This window comes from Trachinotus anak, unplaced genomic scaffold, assembly GCF_046630095.1.
Source record: "Trachinotus anak isolate AG129_WGS33_773 ecotype Australia unplaced genomic scaffold, CSIRO_AGI_Tana_v1 ptg000011l, whole genome shotgun sequence".
NCBI lineage: Eukaryota > Metazoa > Chordata > Actinopteri > Carangiformes > Carangidae > Trachinotus > Trachinotus anak.
This window is the reverse complement of record NW_027273862.1, coordinates 17417227-17439205: the sequence shown is the minus strand read 5'-3', so window position 1 is coordinate 17439205 and position 21979 is coordinate 17417227. Positions and strand designations below refer to the sequence as shown.

The window sequence follows — 21979 nt, the reverse complement described above, 5'->3', positions numbered from 1 at the left end:
CATTTCTGCAAATCTTATAAATAGTAAAATTGTTATTAAAAGACATATTATCATGATGGAATCTTTGATTTTGGTTTTCCCATTAAGAAATATTGGAACAATAAAGTATGTACTTTGTTCTGTTCAAGTACATGGGATACTGCCTTGTGACTTAAAAAAAACAACCCTGGATAAACAACACAGCTGAAAATTCTGTCATAGCTGGCATGGATAAACATTATTGGCCATGCCATACTCCCTCTATAAGCTTTTAATCCTAGGAAACAAATATGCATTTGTGTACCCTGTTTGGATGAATGGATTATAGATTATCACTGCCAACCAGCATATGATGCCAACACAGATTATGACTGCTGTATGTTGAATAAAGCTGATACCACTATTTAGGAAATTTTGGCACCGTGAACTACTTTAAAGTAATAAGGATGTGCTGCAGTATTTGACACATAGAGGGTATTAGAGATTTTAGTTGTAAGGATTCTTCTTCATAATAGGCTGGTATTTTAAAGACAGTTGAGTTTCGAATTGCCATTTTCACCCTTGCTCCCTGTTTCTGTTTTCTATTCCTATTATTCCAGTCAACTCAACTGTGAACTGGCTCAAAATGTATTTCCATATTTCCCCATAATTGCAGCATTGTTGAAATAAGACTTTCATCGTTCTCATGGAAACCCCTGAGTACACATCAAGCTGTGCAATTACTCAAAAAATAAAACCCGCTAATGTCAGAGTGGTGAAAATATCACAGTGCACTCCCATTCCCAAAATCCAGCTGGGAAGTATTAAATTTTAAATCTGACCACGTGCATATTCACAGCCACAAGCTCTTTTAAGAAATGACATTCAGACTGAAGGCCCATTTTGGGTGGTGCTTTTGATGCTTTGTCTTCTTTTAGTGATGCCATAGTGGTGGTATGTCCAATTTTCTCTGCAGTATACCATATTGTTAATACCAGCACTTGTCTTTTATCTGTTTACTGTGCCTCTCTCTTATCAAGCCTTTAATTACTTAATTATTCTTCATTGGGCTCAATTAAAACACAATGGACTCTGCTGCTGCAAAAGTCAACTGTTTCTGCTCCTGCACAGCAGTCCACAAAGCATGGGAGAGATAGGCTGTTGCAGTTGGCCCTCTATTATGTACTTGGAATAAATGAGATTCTGTTTTTCTTTGGATGAAAGTCTGGCCTTTCTGATTATTATGCTAACAGCAAAATATAACATTGACTTTTATAAAATGTTCGTGCTCCTTGAGTTGAGTGAGGAATAGATTCACATACATGGCAATCAACGCACCTTCCCCAAACAAAATTACTTTTTAGAAATAGAAATCGTTTTCTTTCTCTATTCATGCAAGTGATTTGTTGCGCAATGTCACCTTACTCAATAGTAGCGGGCCAGGTTTACGCCAGGTTTTTTTCCACTCCTCCCTGTGCCTCTATCTAAATCAGTCAATTTATTTCCAAATTGCATGTCGAGTGTTGGAGCAAGGGCTTATGGCAGTATATTAAATCAATGCACTCCTACAGTATATATTTTGAGAAGGTTTAATTTTTTTCCTCTTTTTGCTGATATTGATGGGGATGCACCTGGCTTTGAGTGTCATGAAGGACACACTGTCACAAATTGGAATCCTGTATATTCATAGAAGAAAGACATTCGTGAAAAGTGATTGAGGTGAATTAATGGAATTGAAACAGGCTTTACAATATAGGCAAGACCTTGACTGTCTTTTAGTTGTATGGTTGTTGGTCTGCACACTTTCATTTATTGGTATCAGAACGACAGACACTATCACCAAGGGATGCAATTTAAATTTGTGCTACCTTTATGGACGATCATGAACAAAGCACGCACACATCTTGCTGTAGAGAGCTTGAATGTGATTACTTTCTCATAAATACACATATACAGCATGTATTGCATGTGCTGTATATGCAAAAATGTGGTATTTTGTACAAGCAGAGCTAAGGAGTGCTGCTCAACAAATGTATTATAAAATGTTTTTCTGTTGTCTGTCTTAGTTGTCTTCATTGAAACATACACAGTATGATGTAGAGGTCGATTGATTATAGGATCCGATATTTTGCATTTATATATAATATTATCGTTACCAATGTATTTTTAACTGATTGCCGATAATATACATTAAGTTAAAAATGCACTACTTGGCTTTGGTGCAATTGCCTCTTGTCTGTGTGGCCTGGAGCAATGTCTTGCCCACAACATCATCACATGATTGGCTACACATTACAAGAAATAGTGTATAGCGTTGAAGGCTACTGACTGTGTACACAGACGGGTACACACTAGAGCAACTCCGGTCCGCGAGCGGAGCCGTGTGTCGAAGCACAGACAGCAGGTATTGCCAAAGTCTGTTTGTGGATCACACTTAGTGAGAGAGAACAGGATAGTGAGAGAGAGAAGCTAACTAACTGCTAAGCTTAAGTACCTAGCAGAACGGAATAGCATGATAACATATGTGGAATTAGTGAGAAAGTCACTCAGAAAAGGTAGGAGCTTTGAGTACTTGAGCAGAACCAGTGTAAGTTTAAATGTACAGTGGGTTTTTAGTCACTGTAATGAAGAAAAAAATTAACTGGGTTTAGATATAGCTGATAGAATCGCCAGCATCTGGAAATGAGATGTTATACTTACTACAGCACATGAATGGCTGATCACCACTGTTACTTAAAAGAAATTTTAAGTAACAGTGAAGTAGAAGTAAAAATACTTAAAAAGTAAGTCACTTAAAATGTACTCTGAGTAAACATGTTACTGTGTTACATTTTAAAAGGGGGAAAGGGAGGGATAAAAATGTTATATGGTGATAATAGTAACATATGACAAAACTATCAAGTTAAAGAGCATCTTTAGGATAGCAGGCATATATTTAGGTGTATACACCATTTCCAGATAAGAAGTGTAAAGAAAGTAACCAAAAAAGTCCAGCCAGGCACTTTGCGGCCTGTACATACAACTGATTACAAATATACACTTAGTTGGCAGTTTATTGGGTACCCTTAGCTAAACCTTATTCAGTCTAACACAACAATCCCACAGTAAATCCTCATTCATGGGGGTTATAATACCAATTTCATTTGGGGTGGGCAAAACAATAGAAACACCAAAGACTCCATAGACTTAATGTAGCAGTAGTTTTGTGTCGGTATATTGGTTCCAAATATCATTATCAGTCTCAAGTAATTGGCATTGGAATGTTGACCCTTAGCTGTATCAATTATTTTCATCATCGATTCATCTGCCAATGATGTTCTTGATTAATAAATGAATTGAGAAATAAAATAGTGCAGACACAGTGTATAATAGACAAGGCTCAAGGTTTTTTCCAACTGTCAGTCCCAAATCCAGAGATATTCAGTTAGCGTATGACAAAAAAGCAGCAAATGCTCACAAGGTAATGGTAATGTTGAATTTTTGCTAGAAAAACTGTGATTTCGTGACTAATCGGTTATCAAAATAGTTGCCCATAATAGTCAATTTTCTGACAATTGACTAATTAGTTGAGCAATTATTTGTTATCCCCATTTGAACAATTCATCACATCTTAACTCTCTACAAAGGCTTCACCCTCAAGTAGACTGTACTTTGACACAATGTACAAACTAGTTCATTTCACGCGCCAAAGATGCATGAGCAATGATGGTTGTGTTTTTTATGTGGCTGTATGTATGTATGTGGATATATGTATGTGTTATTTGAATTATTTATTCAATTTGTTATTGTTATTTATCGCGCACATCAGCATCTGTGCTGTGTTGGTAAGTTGAAAATTTTCCAGGAACTTTAGTGGTTGGATTTTTTGCTGAAATTTACAAAGTTCATTGTGCTACATGTGTGTGCTTCGTTTTAAGTATTAAATAGCAGCATGTCTCCCCTGTGTGTTGGAGGCACCTTGAATGCCCTTAACCAGCACTAATAGGAGATAATGATTGGTGCTCAACAAAAAGAGAGATTCATTTTGAATTATTAACAAGTTAACTTTGTAGTGGAGGCACTTTATCCCCGAGGACAAACAGCCCAAATGTTTGCAAAATATAATTAAGCCGAGGCATCTTTAAATGTCATTGCTGCCTGTGCCATGTTTCAAATTGTTCTGCATCAACAGAATTTAACGAGATGGCTAAGGAATCCATTTCCTGCAAGCATGTGATAAGCCACACATACAGTGGAGCACTTTCATTGATTGCCAAAATAAAGCATTTTGTATGCAAATGTGGGAATGGAGTGGCTAAGCTGATTCAGCCTCATGGACACCAAATAATGGTCTTTACAATTAATACTTTTACATGCTATCCATTGAAAATTTCATCTTCCATTTAATGACTCTAAAACATTTACACATGCCCAGAAAAGAGGGGGAAAGGCACTGTGTTCCAATGGATTAATATGAAAGCCAACAAACAAATAAAGCCATGCATCCCTCGCTCCCCCCAGAGTATTGGTCCCTTTCCTGTCGTCTCATGCTCCTGCACATTTTGGATTAACAGATAATCTTTGAACATGAAGGAAGGTCTGCTAACCCCGAGGGGGTGGGATGTAGTGAGTGAAAGAGAGCACAGGATTGGAGGCAGTGCAGCATTGTTTGAACGTAATGTGCTTGTCTTGTTCTTGTAAACATGCAGCTCTTTTTGTAGTGGTGATATGGCCTTAAATACCCCTCCTCACTCTTGCAGGTTGTGTTACAGGAGACCCACAGGTCTGAATAGATAAGGAGCACTGAGGTAACGTGGGTGTCCGCTAAAAACAAAAGGAAAAAAAAGAAAAAAAAAAGAGAAAGGCCAACTGGAACCTTTCATCTGTAGTTTCAGGCGTATTTATGGGGACCAATAAATCACTTGTAGTCAATTAGAGTATACATCCATGGAGCCTGTTGTTGACCTGTCTAGTCTCATCTGTTTCACAGGTTTGTTACAAACAACCATGAGTCCAAGAACAAGAGGAAAGTACATTTGGGTAGACTCTTACCCTGGCTTGGTCAGTAGATGGTTAGACCAATTTGTGCCCTGTCCTGTACTTTGTCCTGGGTATTTTAGTGTCTTATTCTGTACAATTGAGGCTTTCTACTATTGAATGGCTACTGTGTCCTCTCCTGTCCTCTGTTCTTTGTGTCTTGTCCTGCTCAATTCTCTGTAACTTGAGAGGCACCATCTGTTACTAATTATTTTGTAGAGTTTTCAGTACACATCTATCCATTAAAGTTCTTTGACATTGATGACATTATTTACACATTTAGAAAACAATGTGAGCAGAAAAAAAACAAAAAAAACCCCACTCAGATTTGTAGCAATTGCCTAAGGTTGTAAACAAAGCTATCTAAAGATGGTGTTTATTGTGGTAGGTACATTGTTTTGAAATTAAGTCAATAAGTCAATAAATTAAGTTAATTTAAATCTCACTCATGATTTCATATAATTTTATGTGCAAAAATGTAAATGTATTTAGTATATTTCATATTTATATACAATGAACTGTCTAATCTACTTGTGCAACAATTTATTTAAAAAAAAAGTGTGCCTCGTGCGATCTTTGCAAAGCCCCCGGCCTGTAGAAGTGCATGTTTTATTTGTCCTGTGTTGCCTTTGCCTCAGTTTTTTAAGTACAAATGCAAACAAAGGTTTTATATGAGAGTTGCCACACAATGACACAAAGCACATGTAATAAACTGATGAGGGTGAAGCATCTTTTGGATTGGCTAGTAACAAACAAGATAATGCTCATAAGGAGCTGCTCAGTTACATATGTATGTCTGTATTGGAACATACAGGCAGATTTTGACAGCAGTATTTCATTATTTACATATCTGAGGTTTTTTAGTAGGTACATCCTACTATAGCCTCTATCTATTAATGCTATATGCAATGATGAAAGAACATGTTCAACTGACCGGTGTGGCATCATTATTCCAAAGCCTGGACAAAATCTTTGTTCAAAAATTGATGTGGAAATAAATTCAGACTTAAGCCCCGTTTCGGCTTCACGGCCATATGTTGCTTCAGCTCTGAGTCATGTGCATTTTGGTCTGGTTGCATGCATTCCATACTCCATTGTGACTAGGGTAATAAAAGAACCTATTTCTCTCACCACAGTATCATATTTGTAATGGATAATATGGGTTTTAACCATAGACTGTATATAACAATGGATGTAACTTCTCAGGTTTCTGAAGAGCAGTTTTGAAGCTAAGGCGTCACCATCTTGGCAGTGCCTAACTCTGCCTAACTTCTAGCTAAAATGGGCTAAGAGGTGGGGCATGTGTGGAGCCGAGACTTTGATGCATGCTGTTTTAATAACTGTGGCAAGCATATGCTCCTGTTAGCATTGCTATAGAGCTGGGCTTTTGCGCAAAAGGCACCACCACCACAAACATAGCGGTCATGATCAGTGACTCAAATTAGCTCAGCAGACAGCTGGTAGACTGTGACGGCACCCACCTGTCACTCAAAGTGACCACACCTTCAATTATGCATAAATTTAAGCCCTAACAAAATTTAAATGGGTGTTATACAAAAATTCAACCCTCTGTATAGTTGTCATGAAGCAGGAAATTACCCATATGGACCAAAACCATTTTTTGTACCAGGCTGTAAACATGTTTATTTCTAAATTTTAACATGGGGATTGACTCATTTTTGGAACCAGCAAATAACTGATATTAACCTGACCAATGACAAGAACAACTGTAATGAGAAGTAGCACTAGTACTAGTGAGAAGATTACCCAAAATGCTGTGGTTAACCGCAGTGAATATACACTAGAAATAATTTCCATGTTCAATATCTGCATTGACTAATTCTGCTGAGTTCTGTTTATATTTTGAGTGCTTAGATGGTATGCCTGCTACCTGTCTTAAAACCAAATGGCCAGAGAGCGCTGGTTTAATGACCAATTTTGGAACTTGTTTTGCCATTTGTACTTTTGTCCTTCACCCCTTCAGTGTGTAACTCTCAAAATATGAACCATCTATCATTTTAGAGTCAAGGACAGCAACAAAAACTGTTGACAGCAGTGTTTGAAGTAAATGAGAGAGCTGAGCTCTTCCAGATCTTCTGAAAGGCAGTGAGAGTGCAAGATGGGCAAGAAGGACGATGATGATGGAACTGACCTTCTGATCAGGGGAGAGTGAGGAGGCCTGAGGACAGAATCCCCTCTCTGCTGCCCAGGCTGGAATTTTGTGCTTGAGAAGTGTTTAACTTTCTCAAATCCCAATTGCACTCAGTGGGGAGTGTCCTCTTTCCCTTTGCCCACAGGTTTAGCGACTGCCCTTAACTCCTGGGCCTGGGGAAGAGGGTGGGTGTTAGGAGGTTGGGGGGATCAATAAGATGGCGGCTTGCCTGTTTGACAGAGGTGAAGTTAAGCTAGGAGAGAGAGAATGGGGTGAGATAGTGAGGGCTATAGATATCTGAGTAGGAATTATCCATGACACCTGGGCTCTCAAGCTGCAACCTTTAAGCACATGATTTAGGATCACCTCTATTTGTGGGATAGCCGTAGCACATTCAGCACATTCAGTCCCAGCCATTGTGCTCTGTTAGCTCTCACAGCTGAAAGTCATTGTCAGTTATTTGTTTAGAAATGCTTTCATTGTTAAGTCCTTCTACCTACATTGTCTCAGCCAGGTGAATTCAATTTTATTTTGTACCTTCTTTAGTTTCACTTAGTTGTCAGGAAGACGTGGGAAAATCTCCTCTAAGTCATTCGGTCCATCCCTGTATTTTTCTGCACCACTGAATTGATACAAAAATGTTATTTTTTCAAGTGATAATATATCATCTCTAATAATCTCCCTTTGCTTTGAGAATGGTGTCAATAAACTGACATGTTAAGAACAAATGGAACAGCGTTTATCGCTGCAAAAATCCACAGCCTTTGCTTCAGACAGGGACAAAAACAAACTCTGTGCTTTCATGTTTTGTCTTATTTTTTAAAGAGGGATAACCCTAGATGAGACTGAAAATGTTGGCTTTCAAAAGGTTGACATTTAACTATTGTAGATATAATGATGGATACAAGAGATGGAGCACGTTAATGGAAAATGGCGATGTCACGGTTCATCTTCCGAATTGAGGCACATTAATCCACAGTGTTATGGAAAATGCTGATAAAAAATAAATGCACTGAATATTTGTAACAAGTGGCATCAATTTCCCCTTTGACTGTCAGTGAATGAAGATTTCGTAGCAGATTGCATTATTTACTCTGCTTAGGAAATCACAGAACTGTAAAATCCTTGCTAGCATTTTTCTTGGTGTTCTTGATTTCTGGGAGAGATCCCAGCAAAGGCAATGTAAATGTCATAGGTTTGAAATGCCCCATAGTGACAATTTAGTTTCATCACACCTACATTAATTTAACTTGGCTTTACCATATAGACCTTGACACAGTCATTTCAAGGCCAATTGTGTATGCATGAGTGGTTTTTTCCTGGTCTGCTTTCTGATGATAGGCTGATGCTGAATGTTGGTGAAAAGAGCTTGAAGTAATCTGAATCTTTGAGAAGCTCATAAAGGCAGAGGACCTAGCAAGTTTACGGATCCTCTGTGCCAACAGACATGGTGTGATAATGAAGTAAGGAGCATCAGATTCACCGGCTACAACATGCACTGATAAAATGAATGATGAAGGTCGCTTTAAGGGAGGGAGTGCTTTTATGTATTCATCAAATGAAACATAAGCACGATTGTAAAGACTGTATATTAGGATTTGCATACACTTGTGCTATCATATTGCACATATTCATTCATATTTGTTCATATTGAACTTAAAACAGTAGTCTTTACTGTAGTCTGGATTTTTGAGGTTGATACCAGTATCTTTTGACGATTTCTTTCTAAGCTTATAAACATTTTTGATAAGAATCTCTTAAATTTTTTCCTTAAAAAATTTGAACCAAAAAAAGCTGAATAAAGAAGCTCAAACATGGTCTACAGTGTGAACCTAACAGAGCCGAGATGCAAAAAGGCTTTGCTCGGACATCTCTCCATCCCATGTACTTGTTGAATAAAACATCTGTCTCATGCACAAGGTAACGGCAATGAGAGGGCTTGTGTTTGCAGAGATGAAACTCTCTATCCTCCACTATACCCGAGAGAATTTAGCCTTGATGCATTTTACACCAGCCCAAAAACCTGCGTTGACAAGTTATCTGTGACCTGTGGTGAGAGCGGGAATGGCTGCAGTGAAAATCAATCTTCGCCTCTCCTCTCGCCTTGAATACCAGCAGAGCAAACAAACAGGCCTAAACAATACGATATATACCACATATCAATTACACTAAATGCCTCAGTATCTATACTTCACTGTCCCAGGCACACACCGGTTACAAGGCACACATGCTGCTGTAAGACGATAATGGTGCTGCATTGTTCCTCACCATCTGGAGGACTGATAAGGCCTGCCTGTGCATAGTTGATAATGAGAACAGGCAGAGGAAAAACTGAGTGTTAAACATTTCCTTGGCCCATGAAAAAGGTTCCATTAAGTCCACTGACCCCAATTGAATATTAATGAGCTAATTAACGGATTTATTGTTATGCGCAGTTTCTGGAGGGGCAATTTTTTTCAAGTGCTATTATTTTTTCTAATTATTTTCTGTACTTTTTATAATTGAATCTTTGTAGCTGCCAGCATCCTGTTTGTGCCTTGGCAACAAGAAAAAAAAAGGTCTGGCATCTGTTTTTCCTTCTTTCAGCTTGCTGTAACTACAACAAAAAAACAAGACAATGTTCTTTTCGATCACAGTGCATTTGTCATCAGGACTGTTCCTCATACCTCCATCAACACAACTCAAGCTCCAAAATATTACTCTTTAAACACACTCACAGCTTGCTTATCTGTTTTAGAAATATACAGGGCAAGTGATGTTCAGGTGCTGGATTACAAAAGTGCAATTACTTGGTTTACTGCAGGGTGCATTGCATGGAGGACTTGACAAAGGTTTAAATGGGCAGTGACAGCTGAGCTTGATAGATAGCATAATCAGCTGATGTAGAGGATGCACTGAAGCGGTCCTCAGTGGACAGCTGGAGAGTACAGGCAGCTACTGAAAGGGATAGTAACCTTGGGAGGAATGACTACTGATACTTTGTTTAATGGATACACAAGATATGGACTTCGGCAGCTTCAGGATCCACTTTAAGTAGATTGTGTTCCTAATTGTGTAATTGTATTTAAAATTTGTACCCATGATGTCATTTCATGTGAGGTCAGGTTTATTTCATTTTCTAAACCCCACCATTTCCACACAAAATTATCTTATATGCTTTGAATATAAAATAATCTCAGATCTTGAGTGGAGTGCATTCATATAAGCTCCCTTTCTATACACATCTGTGGATGTGTATAGAAAGTGACCGAGTTAGGAGAGACCCCAGGAAAGACCCATGATGTCCTGGAGGGACTGTATCTCCCAGCTATCCTTAAAAAGCGTGGGGATCCTCCAGCAAAAGCAAGCTGAGGTGGGGGGAAGGGACATGTGAGGTGGTCTGGTTCCTGCTACCCTCATCCACATACTGTGTGGTCATGCCTTTCTTGTTAAGCTTAAAACAGAAGACTGGAATTAACCAGCTGCAAGTGTTAGATTTCCACCTGCGCTTTTACAGCTGTGTACTGGCAATCAGCCTGCTACGGCCAGGAAATCTGAGCTATCCTAGGGCTGAAAACAGTACCTCTGCTTGAAAACGACGAATAAGAAGCAGCAGGGGCCACTCTGATAACCTTTTAGATAGCACTAATGTAATTATTATTACATTTTACTGTCTGCATGTTTGCTTAATTCTGTTTATGACTGAAACTCAATTCCAGCTTAATAAAACCATCAATTTCTTTTGCTTACTTCACCGATATAACTTAGAGTAATGAACTCATTTTGCTGTTGTATGGAAATTTTGTCTCATTACAATAATTTTGCCTGATCCACTCGGCAGCCGATATTAAGAGTAAAGCCCTACAGACATAGACTGGGTTATTATGCTATATATCACAAAGTGCATTAGGCTCATAAAACCTGTCAACAGTAAGGTTGGAAAGTTTGTGCACATGGCCCAGCAGGTTAATATATTTCCTCCAAACACTGACTAGAAGTGTCCAGGCTATATTGCTGTTATACAGAAACCAATTTTCTGCTAGTTGGGAATTCTAGATTCAATACCCATCCCCCCTTCACACACATTACTTATCCTTAATCGACACAGATTTGTTTCCTATCAAATCGGCTATTTTAGCCTGTCATAATTTCTGTACAGAATGTGGAGTTGATCTATTTGTAAAGTTGAAATCTACATACATATTCACTGGGCAATTTGGTAAACCTCATGTGGGAATACAACCCTCTGTAACTGGAGATTTTTTCATAAACATACAGAGTGAGTGACAGTGAGTGAAATGAAATCAGTTCAAGACACGGCCATGTTTTCCTGTCACAAGGTTAAGACTATGGTTTACTCAGCCTCAGAGACTCCATGAAAAGGACTCTGTATCCTGTAGTTGGATGATACGTACGCAGCAACAACTTTCCAAGAGCAATTCATCATCATTTTAATGACATCATCTTAGTGGTGAAAGCAACTCCTTACCACAGTTTTTTGACATGTGTAAGGAATATGCTTTCAGTTTGCCTACATCTGACATCCCTTGATAGAAGCCATGATTCCCTGTGTGGCTGGCAAGTGAGTTGTACTCACACTTAGAAAGAACCAAAGTGGGGACAAAGATCAAACAACAGCGCATGGTAATTGTTTTGCAAACTGCATGTCAGCCTGGATGTTTGGTGCTGAAAGAGCCGTCTTTGCACAGTGCTTTAAGGCATCAAATGCAGTTCTGAAATAGCTCGATGCTTCTTGAGAGGGTAATCTTTTGTAACAATCAATTACAATACATTTCCCTCTGTGTCTAGGCACTAATAGCTCCTGTCTGTGCACATGGTGAGGCATGTCTAGTAAATATACACTGTTTTCCTTTTAAATGTCTTATAATATGCATGGGGAACACAGAAACACACTATGATAGAGGGGTTGAGCATCAAAGCTGGAGAAGCAATTCAGCTGAGTTTCTCAGTCAAAGAAATGAGAATGGAGCCGTTTGTGGCTTTCCTCCCATTAGCCAGATTGAATTACTGTGTTTTACTTTTAAGGGCCATCTGTTCTGGTTTAAGTCATATTTCTAAATCTGTCATGTTGTGTGTGCATGTGTGTGTGTGTGGGGAACGCTTCTTTGATGGGTGGGAACAGTTTTTTTGCTGAAAATAAAATTATGTGTAAAGACTATTGTGACATCTGTGACTTGCATGGAAATGCTGTCGCAGTTTGCAGACTTTACAAGACGGAGGTTCGTCTTAAAGTGCCTGCCATTAGCTGCATTGTAATATAACCATATTGACCACTATGTGTAGTCAACAAATGATCCCTCTGAAGGAAGGTAATTACAGGACACCCATCACATTAAATGAACTTAACAATGCAATACAAAACACAAGACGGTTTGTCCCCTTTTTCTCTCAGAAATTTGAAAGATACAGAATCATATAGACTGTAGAAAGAAAGAAAGAAAGAAAGAAAGAAAGAAAGAAAGAAAGAAAGAAAGAAAGAAAGAAAGAAAGACAGTGCAGTGTGATAAAGAGATGGAGTGCTGACTGATGGGGTTCACTCAAAGGCCCTAGTGTAAGAAGCTTCATATTGAATTGCAATATGAAAAGATTATTCAAAGGCCAGACGGTGTCAGAATGAGCTGAGAGATCTGCATCATAGTCAATGCCTTATTTTCTCAATTCATAAGGATTGCTTTGTATGTTTAACTAAGCCTTTCAGTGTTTTCACTACACAAATGTCAGCATACTAGCACACACTTGAACCCCTCCCTCTAGTATAGATTGTCCAATCACAGCATTGCAGCTCTAACGAGTTGGAGCAGGCCTGTCAAGCTTTGGAGTTGTCAACATGTTGAGGTGATGAATAAGACTCTAGTGTTAGCATGTCCATCTAACTAGCATGCTAATTGCCGTATTAACCTATCCAAGTGTAGTATGAAATGTGTATAAAATATGAAAAGCATTTCATACTACATAAGTTTGGGATTAAATGTAGTACGTAATATTGAAGTATGATGCCTTCAGTTAAGTTAACGTTAGTGACCCTGTCCTGCTCTATATTAGATTTGAGGAAGTTTACACTTGAGCAGCCACTGGTTGTACTGCGAGAGGGTTGCGATTGGTAAACATTTTGGTTTCTTGTCCCAAAGGCGTTTTCTCTTGTAAGCACCACTGCCGATTTATTTTACTTTATTTCTGTCTCCTGGTTATTATGTTGAATTTCTGCTTTGGACATGCAGCTTTGCTCTCAATCTTTTAGAACTACATCATGTACGTAGCCATCAAGAGCATATTTTTAGTCTCATGGTCAGTTTGACACAATTGTCTTTTCACTCATTCATACTTTGAGCTAATGTTGGCTAAATTACCCATCTTAATTAGCTAGGTACAGCTGATAGAATCTAGTGGCTACAATTGTCAGTTCAGCTGCTAAAATCAGCAGATGTTTGCCAGAAATGAGGATCCTGCTTTTGTTGACCTCAAGAACCCAGTGTTTCAAAGATTATTATGAAATTGCACAAGTAAATCTGCCACTATTCACTGTCACTGTAAACCACATTTGTGCCATGTGACAGAGGAAAGCTTGACAGGTGTGGCAACAGCAAGGGGTCCGGTTTTTAGAAAATGGTCAGTTATAAAAGCCTTGTGCTTTTGTAGTGTATTAGAAAAACACATAAAAACCCTACAGAGCCCTGGTTGAAATAGTTTTTACTTTGTTCCTTCACATGTTTTCAGACACAAAATAATTCAGTGATGCTGCTCTTTCTGTGAGATGCACTTTAGTCTATACAGGGGATACATGCTAATTTAGGATACCAAGAGAGCTTCTAATTTAATTCGTGCTCTTGGGCATACATTTCTGTTGTGTCATATTCTTTCCTCTCTCTGGGTTGAAATGCTGACAGGAACCTATACAAGTTAGGCCTGGAAGAGCCTCTAAAATGTCAGCGATCCACTGTGCCGTTGCAAATATGGAGGTGCATGGCTTTAGGGGACAAACCATTTCCCTGCCAGCAGAAAGACTCTCCAGGACAACCTCTTCGCAGCCCAGCAGGCCTTGCACTGTCACTGAGTCCCACAATTGAATTGAATGGTCCACAGATTACTCAATTATTTCTATATACCAGCCTTCCATGGCAGACTAAAGGCCTATTATTGGAGGGACTGAGACCATAGGAACTTATTACATGTGTGACCTTTTAAAGCCTTTCACCGTGATGGATCTCAGGTGAGAATTTACTGGAATCAATTTTTATCTGAAAGCTCGATGCTTGCTCACTGGCCCAGCCCTGTGTGAAACATTCACTTTATAAAAAAACAAAAAGAGAGAAAGAGAGAGACAAACCCTTGACTACTGGAAATGGGCAACATTTTAAAGCACCCCAAATGCCTTTGTGTCCTTTCCTCCCAAATTAAAGAGACTTTGAAATAGAGGGCTGGAGGAAGTGCTGGAGTATTGTGCTTAATCAAGGTAGAAATACAAAGACAGAGCCAGTTCCCCAAAGGCTCACATCAAAAGGTGCATCCCACTTTGTGAGCTATTTAATCAGTTAAAACACAGATGGCAGGCTGCCGCAATTAATTAATCATATATGAGGCATCCTGTACCTGCTAGCAGAAAGTATGTCAGTGCTACAGAGATCTCATTTGGATTTCATTGTAACTATGTGCCACCAGAATAATTGCTGAATATGAATAGGACTAGCTTTGGAAGTAATGCCGGACATAATGTTCTGAATTTTAACAGCTGTTCTCCCTTTGTGTCTTTTACTTCTACTTCATTCACTAGCAGGGTAAATGTCAGTTATTTTCTGTTGCCTTTGATGCTGCTTTGACTTATTTAAGTATAAGACACGTCTTTGACATGTTTTATGTTATGTTAGAGAAACAATGGACCAGAGCTTTGTGGGCAGGACATAGCTAGCTAGCTTCCTAGCTAAATTCATAAAAATGAAAACAGGCCAGGATGAGATTGAAGAAATAGTGTATCCTCACATAATTGTAGAATTTATTCTTATAACTAAGTAAGGACATATGGTCTACGCACTTTAACTAGACATATTTTGGTATATTTAGTTTTATGCAATATGTATGTTTCATTAAGTCACGACTGTTCACTAACTATGGATCTGTCTGTGTTTGCTGTTGGGGTAAACACTCAAAGTTTAAGTGCCATGTCAAATAGTTTTAAACACGCGGGTGTCATCTGCATAAACAGTGTTGATCATTGGTGAAAACCAATAACTGATAGTGACCAATAAAAGAATCATGCATTGAACGCTAATAAGCCCAAAATGTAGCATTGAGGCAGAGGGCTTATACATTATGATCATATGCATCAAATGTAGGCGTGAAACCAATAAAACGTCACAATAAAAGTCTTAATTTGACTGGAAAGTTAATGGCTAGGTATGTATCCCTACAAAAATTTAGACTGTCATGGAATTTTTATACTGACTCAACAGTTGAGTAAAGACACTATGCATTTACTTCGCAATTGTTTCAATATGAGAGATCTTCTAAGTACAAATATCTGTAAGCTTTAAGATGGTACAGCACAGGTACAGTAACTAGCTACTAGGTACCAGATTATTCAAGCCAAGTTGTATATTTTATTATTAAAATAACGGTGTTTGGCGAGATATTGAAAGAATTGTTTGATATTCAACATGTTTTGTGCTAATTTTCTGAGGACTGGGAAAAATTGCAGTCTTTTATGAATGATGCGGGGCTTGCTGTGCGCGTGTCTGGGAGGCTGTTGCTGGTTAATGCTACAGTACCTAACGTGAGTTAAATTAACCACAGTAAATAACCACGGTAATCAGCCATGGTCACAGTGATAAATAAAATGTAAACGGTAATACTAACTGTCTGGCATTTTTACTGTGATTTAGCATGAAACCGGTAACTGTTTCATCCCTAATTGTGATTACTGAGCTGTCATATGTATTAAATGATGCTTCGATGGAAAGAATTTAGTTAGAATCTAGTTTATCAAGTTTCTCGAGGAATTGTTTCAACCCTAGTACAACTACTCCACAATTGCCTTTTCACTCATACACACTCTCATATATAGACCCCAGATATAGACATAGACCCCAGTGTAGCTGGCACACTTTGATTTCTATTTTTTTCAGATTTTTGTATTTTTGTGGGGAATTTTTGTACATGAAATGCTTCCATCTAATACCATAGTGTGTATCCTTAGGAGCATAAGGAGACTGCACCAAAACAAAGAGATCATCAGAAATAATATACAGTATACATCCTCTCTGGATCATCCATACTCAACAAGGTGATGTGTGCTCTCTTTCTCTCTCTATTCTTTACGAGAGGAGAAAATTGCACATGTAATAAAATCCAATTTTATATTTCATTCTGAGAACTACAATAAACACAAAACAAGCAGTAAATAAGCTTTTCAAAAAGCTGATTACCAAAGCAATTTATTGCCAAGTCCAGGACTGTGTTAAAGCAGAGCAGCACTGGAAAGTGAAGGGGCCCACATTCCAAATCTTCTCTCCCTCAAGCTCTTTGCTTGCCGTGTTATTAGCTGAGCTGCTTGCTGAGGAGCCAATCTGATCAACTTATTTTACTATATAATGCTCCAGCTCCCGCTGAAAGCAGTTAAAAAAGGATTGTGATTGAGGTCATCCTTGCATCCATCTCGGTGGCAAACGCTGCTACGTATATTACCAAGGCCTTTTCTTCAGTGTGTGGGTCTTTGGTACAACAGAGGAACAAAACTCAACAGACACAAGTGCACTGTCATTTTAACCTTTACATAGAGCTGATGTATCTGAATGATGCGTGTTTTATTCATGACCAAGCACATCTGTCCATAGGGCCATTTGGTCCTTGGTCAAACTGTGGTCAGGGTTTAGTAAATTGGATCACTGCGTATATAAATAAAGGCCGACACTCAGTCTTTTTTTTTTTCACAAACAATGATGAAACACAGCAATAATGTGAAAAATGTTTTAGGGTTTTTGTCTGCACCATTGTATTGTAGATACCTTAAATTAGCTCCAACATTAGGTAGGGATTGAGGAATGAGCAAAAAGTAAAAAGTCTGCATAATATTTTTGAATATAAATTGAGGCAGTGATGGCACAGGAGAAAATGCTATGTGGGGATTATTCACAGTTATATAATGTTAGGAAGAAAACCAGGCGCTTCTCATTTTGGTCACTTATCCCTCATTGTAAAGGTCTGTATATTTCATTGCTGGTGCAGCAGCTTAGGGGATACATTTCAAAGCAGCAAATAAAAATTGGCTAAACTTCCAAAATTAGCACTTCAAAGTCAAACATGATTTGCAGCGAGGGAAGGGGTGGAAGCAGTGTGACTGTGAAAGTGCGTTTGTAAAAGGCAACTCTGTGTGTGTGTGTGTGTGTGTGTGTGTATGTGTGTGTGTGTGTGTCTGCGCGAGTGTGTGTGTGCATGCGTGCGCACGCATGTGTGTGTGTGGTGGAGCTGATGTACAGAGTTCAGCATTAGGCCTTAGAACCAATTTCTAGGCAAATTGGTTTCATTTAAGAATGAGATCACAGAGTAAGCAAACCTCTTTCAGGGCAAGTTCATGCATCTGTAGCCATTTATTTCAGTTTTATATGCATTGCTTGGCACAGGCTGTTTGTAGGTAGAATATGCATAATCTTAGCCATGGGCACCATGCTATAGTTAACGTGTTCACATTTACCTGTTATTACCATGAACTTAAATAGTTTCTTCCATTTTATTGCATTCTGTCAAAAAGAGCTTCGACAGTAATTTAGTGTTTTGTTTTCTATATTCCTTCCAGCACTGTTGTGGAATCAGTGCTAATCAAAGCCACATGCAGCTAATTGCCCTCTCCAGTCTCCTGCGCATAGCACAAGCAGGCCCATTAGGCATCAGTGGAACATATGTTGGTTGGTTTTTGATTGGGTGTGAAAATCAGTTTATTTTTAAGGGGAATAATGGTTTCTTCACCACAGTTAGCATCTCTGCTCTTATTTTTAAAGTTTATTCACCACATATTTAAAACAAATGCTGTAGCTTTATATCTGAGGCTGTAAGGTCACAGCTGTCTGTTTGAAGGACAGCATAAATCAGTAGAGAATATAGATTATACATTCAGATTGTTACATTAAACATTACACACAAAACACAATAATACATCTTTTATTATACATATATTATACAAACAGTTACAGACCAAACTCCATTTATATTCACTGAATAATTCCAAACAATCACATACTCCCCATAATTATTTTCTGTTCAGTTAAAATATGCATTCAGTACATTTAAAAAGTCATTCCAGGCTCAACTAACATGATTAACAACCAGTGAAGGACTTACTACTCTAATCCATGCATGTTTGTGCCCTTTTTTCACTTTTTGCCATGATGTTCTTAACTCAGCTTCTCTTTTGTTTGTTTTCTGTTGTGGCTATTTTCTGATTCATCATGTATGTTTATTGCTTTGCTACCGTCATGGCTGGGGTTGGCAATGTTTGGTCAGTCCATCGGTCCACCATCACTTTGATCCAGATTGTAATATCACGACAACTATTAAATGGAAGGCTGTGAAATTTTGCAGTTGGTTTTCACAGATGGTGAATCTTACTATCTTTGATGAACCCTGACTTTTCCTCTAGTGCCACCATGAGTTTGACATTTGTTCTTCTCGTCACTTAGCCCAGTATCCCATGAGTCATGTTCGTGCAGGTTGCGATTTCGGTTATTTGCCAGTGTTCAGTGCCTGTGCAGTTAACAGTGTGTCCTTTATGTACTGTAGCAAAGTGGAAAGTGAGTGTGTAGAGGTTGGTGTAGTGAGCGGGTGTTGGGTTTGTAGCACATCCAAATTTGATGCAGAAGATCAGAGTTTTTATTCCATAGCAGACCTGCATTAAATGTTTTTTTTTGTTTGTTTTTTGTTTTTTTTTGTGTGACAACAATCTTTCCCTAATGTTAGACGAGTGTTTTATTGGCCTTATCTTAATTATATCTTAACCATAGTGCATTGGCCGCAACCATATTTTTCTTACCTTAACTGTCCTGTAGTTGCAATGTCTAGATAGTGTACAAACACAAAAAATGCATTGTTACTAGTACATAATACAGGATTTTGTAAAATCATTGCCTCAATGTTCTGTCTATGATAAGGTCCCATAACTGTCCTATTGGTGTGCTTTCATCACTGCAGTACTGCAGAATGCCGTATGATTGTCATGCTCTTTTGACTTGACAGAATATGATCCACTGCCTTGTAAAGAAGAGACATTTTCATTCTGCAAACTCTCTGTGCTGTCAAGAAAGTAGCATATTGTGGGATGAAAATGATTGTCCAGAACTGTTATGCAGATAACAATTACAATTTCCCACATGGCAATAATGAGGTTGATTCCTCGCCAAGTGTTGGACACCACACCAATATAGAAAATACACTGACAGGAGGTTACTTTGAATATTACCTGTAGTAATCAAAATGCATAACCTACTATCAGTTCCTCCTCCCAAAAAACTCTCATCCATAAAATTAAATTCAGTATAATTAGAGCTGTTGCAGTGTTGATGGTTGCAAAATGAAACACAGAATCACTAGTTTCACTTAGAATTTTGGCAGCCTTTCTACATATCTGCCCTCCTTGTGGTTTCTAGTCTATGTTCACCTTTTGTGACCACGCTCTGCTGACAGCTGTCCCTATGTCAATATGAATGTCTGTCAAGAGAGATTATACATCACATGAATCGAGGCAGATAATGAGCAATAGGGAAGGGCACTTTTTAACACCCCCGTGTGTGCAACATATGACGCAAGCCAAGCTAATTAAGCAGATGCCATAATGCAGTAATCAGGAACACAGAGGAGGTTGGAGAATTCACAAACTTGAGTCATAACAGAGCAACATTTGGTGCTTAAGAACTTCTCCACCAGTACAAGCAGATGGGAATGCCAAGCTGCAGTGCATGTGTATTTATGTGTGTGAGCATGCCTGTGTGTGTGTGTCATGTGTTGTAATTCTGTGTGTATCTGTGTATGCATGCCATGTTTTTTCATGTGCATGTGCTTTATTATATTATTATATTGTACACTTGTTTTATATATAAAACAAATGTACAAGCCCACAATGCACATTTTAATGCTCTCTCTCTCTCTCTCTCTCTATCTGTCTGTCTATCTATCTATCTATATATATATATATATATATATATATATACATTTACATATACATTTACATTTAGTCATTTAGCAGACGCTTTTATCCAAAGCGACTTACAGAAAGGGGAACAATCAAGGTTAAGTGCGATAAGAAGTGTTAGCGCAGCAATAAGTGCTATATATATATCTATATATATATATATAGATATATATATATATATATAGATATATATATATATAGATATATAGATAAAGGCCTGAATGTGTCTGTGTGTCTGTGTGTGCATGAATCTGAATCTGTATGTGTGCATGAATTTATAGCTGGGCATAGTGTTACCTGGTGAGGTGTTTTCCTCATTATTTTTCCAGAAAATGAGCAATCAGCCATATTGCATGGGGCCTGATTGTTTCCCTCTGTAAATCAATCCAGGAATTGCAATTAAAATGTTCTCTTATGTGGTATAATTGATGTCTACCTAATCCTTTATTTGCACACCTGCCGGTGAGTCTGAATTTTTAATGAATTTCTAATTAATGCTCTTTGCACACTTGATTTATGTGTTAGCAAATTATATTGCTGGTCTGTGTCCTGCTGGTAGGAAAGTGCCTACAGAATGTCACAACTTGGTTGAAATCTGAAGTTTGCTTGCTTTCTCCAAAACGAAAGGATACTGTGTTGAATAATAATTTATAACACAGCAGTGGATGTGGGACAAATGAAATGTTTGTAATTATTCTGTAATAGTTGTACACCCTTTTCAATACCCCTGACAGCACGTTCATACATCAGCTGATCCACGTTTAGCTTGCTGTATAGCTGCGTGCACCGGGGACAAACTCCCCTACCTTGCCTCTCTCATTAGGATTGTATTGCTATATTTGGAGCCCTTAACTGCAAAGTATTCCAGATGTGTTGAGCATTTACACAGGTAGACATTTTATCTTTGGGGTCTGTGCACTGGAGAGTGTAAGAGTCTCATATACTGTAGTTTTCGAAGCGTTTTCCTTTATAACATCCCACTAAATCAAAGTTAGTGATGTAAGATGACCAACTGCTTGTCTTTTTGGTTTTCAGGGTCTAACATGTCACGTAAGAGGTCTGGTAAGATGATGATGATGATGATGTCATTCTACCAGAGTGAAATTAAAGGCTACAGGCCCCTGTTCAGACTGATGTATGGCATATTAACCTGTTACTGGTCTCCAACTTAGATAAAATGGATGATATGATCTAAGAGCTCTTAGGTTTTCTAAGCTGTGCACATTTACATTCTGCTTAGGTTCTTGCAAGAAAGAAATATCTCAAAGAATGGTATTTTTTCTGAGTTGATTAATTTCTGAATCAATTAATTGATGAATTAATCTTCTTTTTACATAAATGTAGTGTGAATGTCTTTTTGTTTTGGACTGTTGATCAGACAAGACAAGAAATATGAAAGTGTCATCTTGGGTTTTGAAAAAAAATTGACATTTTGCACACTAAACAGTTAATCGATTAATCAAGAATATTATCAGCAGATTAATCCATTCTGAAAAAAAATGTTAGCCTCAGCCCTATAATAAATAAACTGTATAAATGGATAAACTTTGTGTGACCTAAGTCCAAAAAAACGATTAATTCCCAGCAGAATAATTGAAATCAAAACTGGTCTTTAAGAATGCAGCATTCGTGTGTCACCCTGCTGTCACAAACCTTTCTTGCATTTCTTAGTCTATAAAAATCAA

The 21979-nt window shown here is 38.2% G+C and overlaps 1 long non-coding RNA gene across 7 annotated transcripts in view; it reads left to right on the top strand.

Annotated features, from left to right (window-relative positions):
• Nucleotides 1-21979, top strand: part of LOC139627625 (uncharacterized) — a 186449-nt gene that overhangs the window by 6558 nt on the left and 157912 nt on the right. The gene's annotated exons all lie outside the window — the stretch shown is intronic.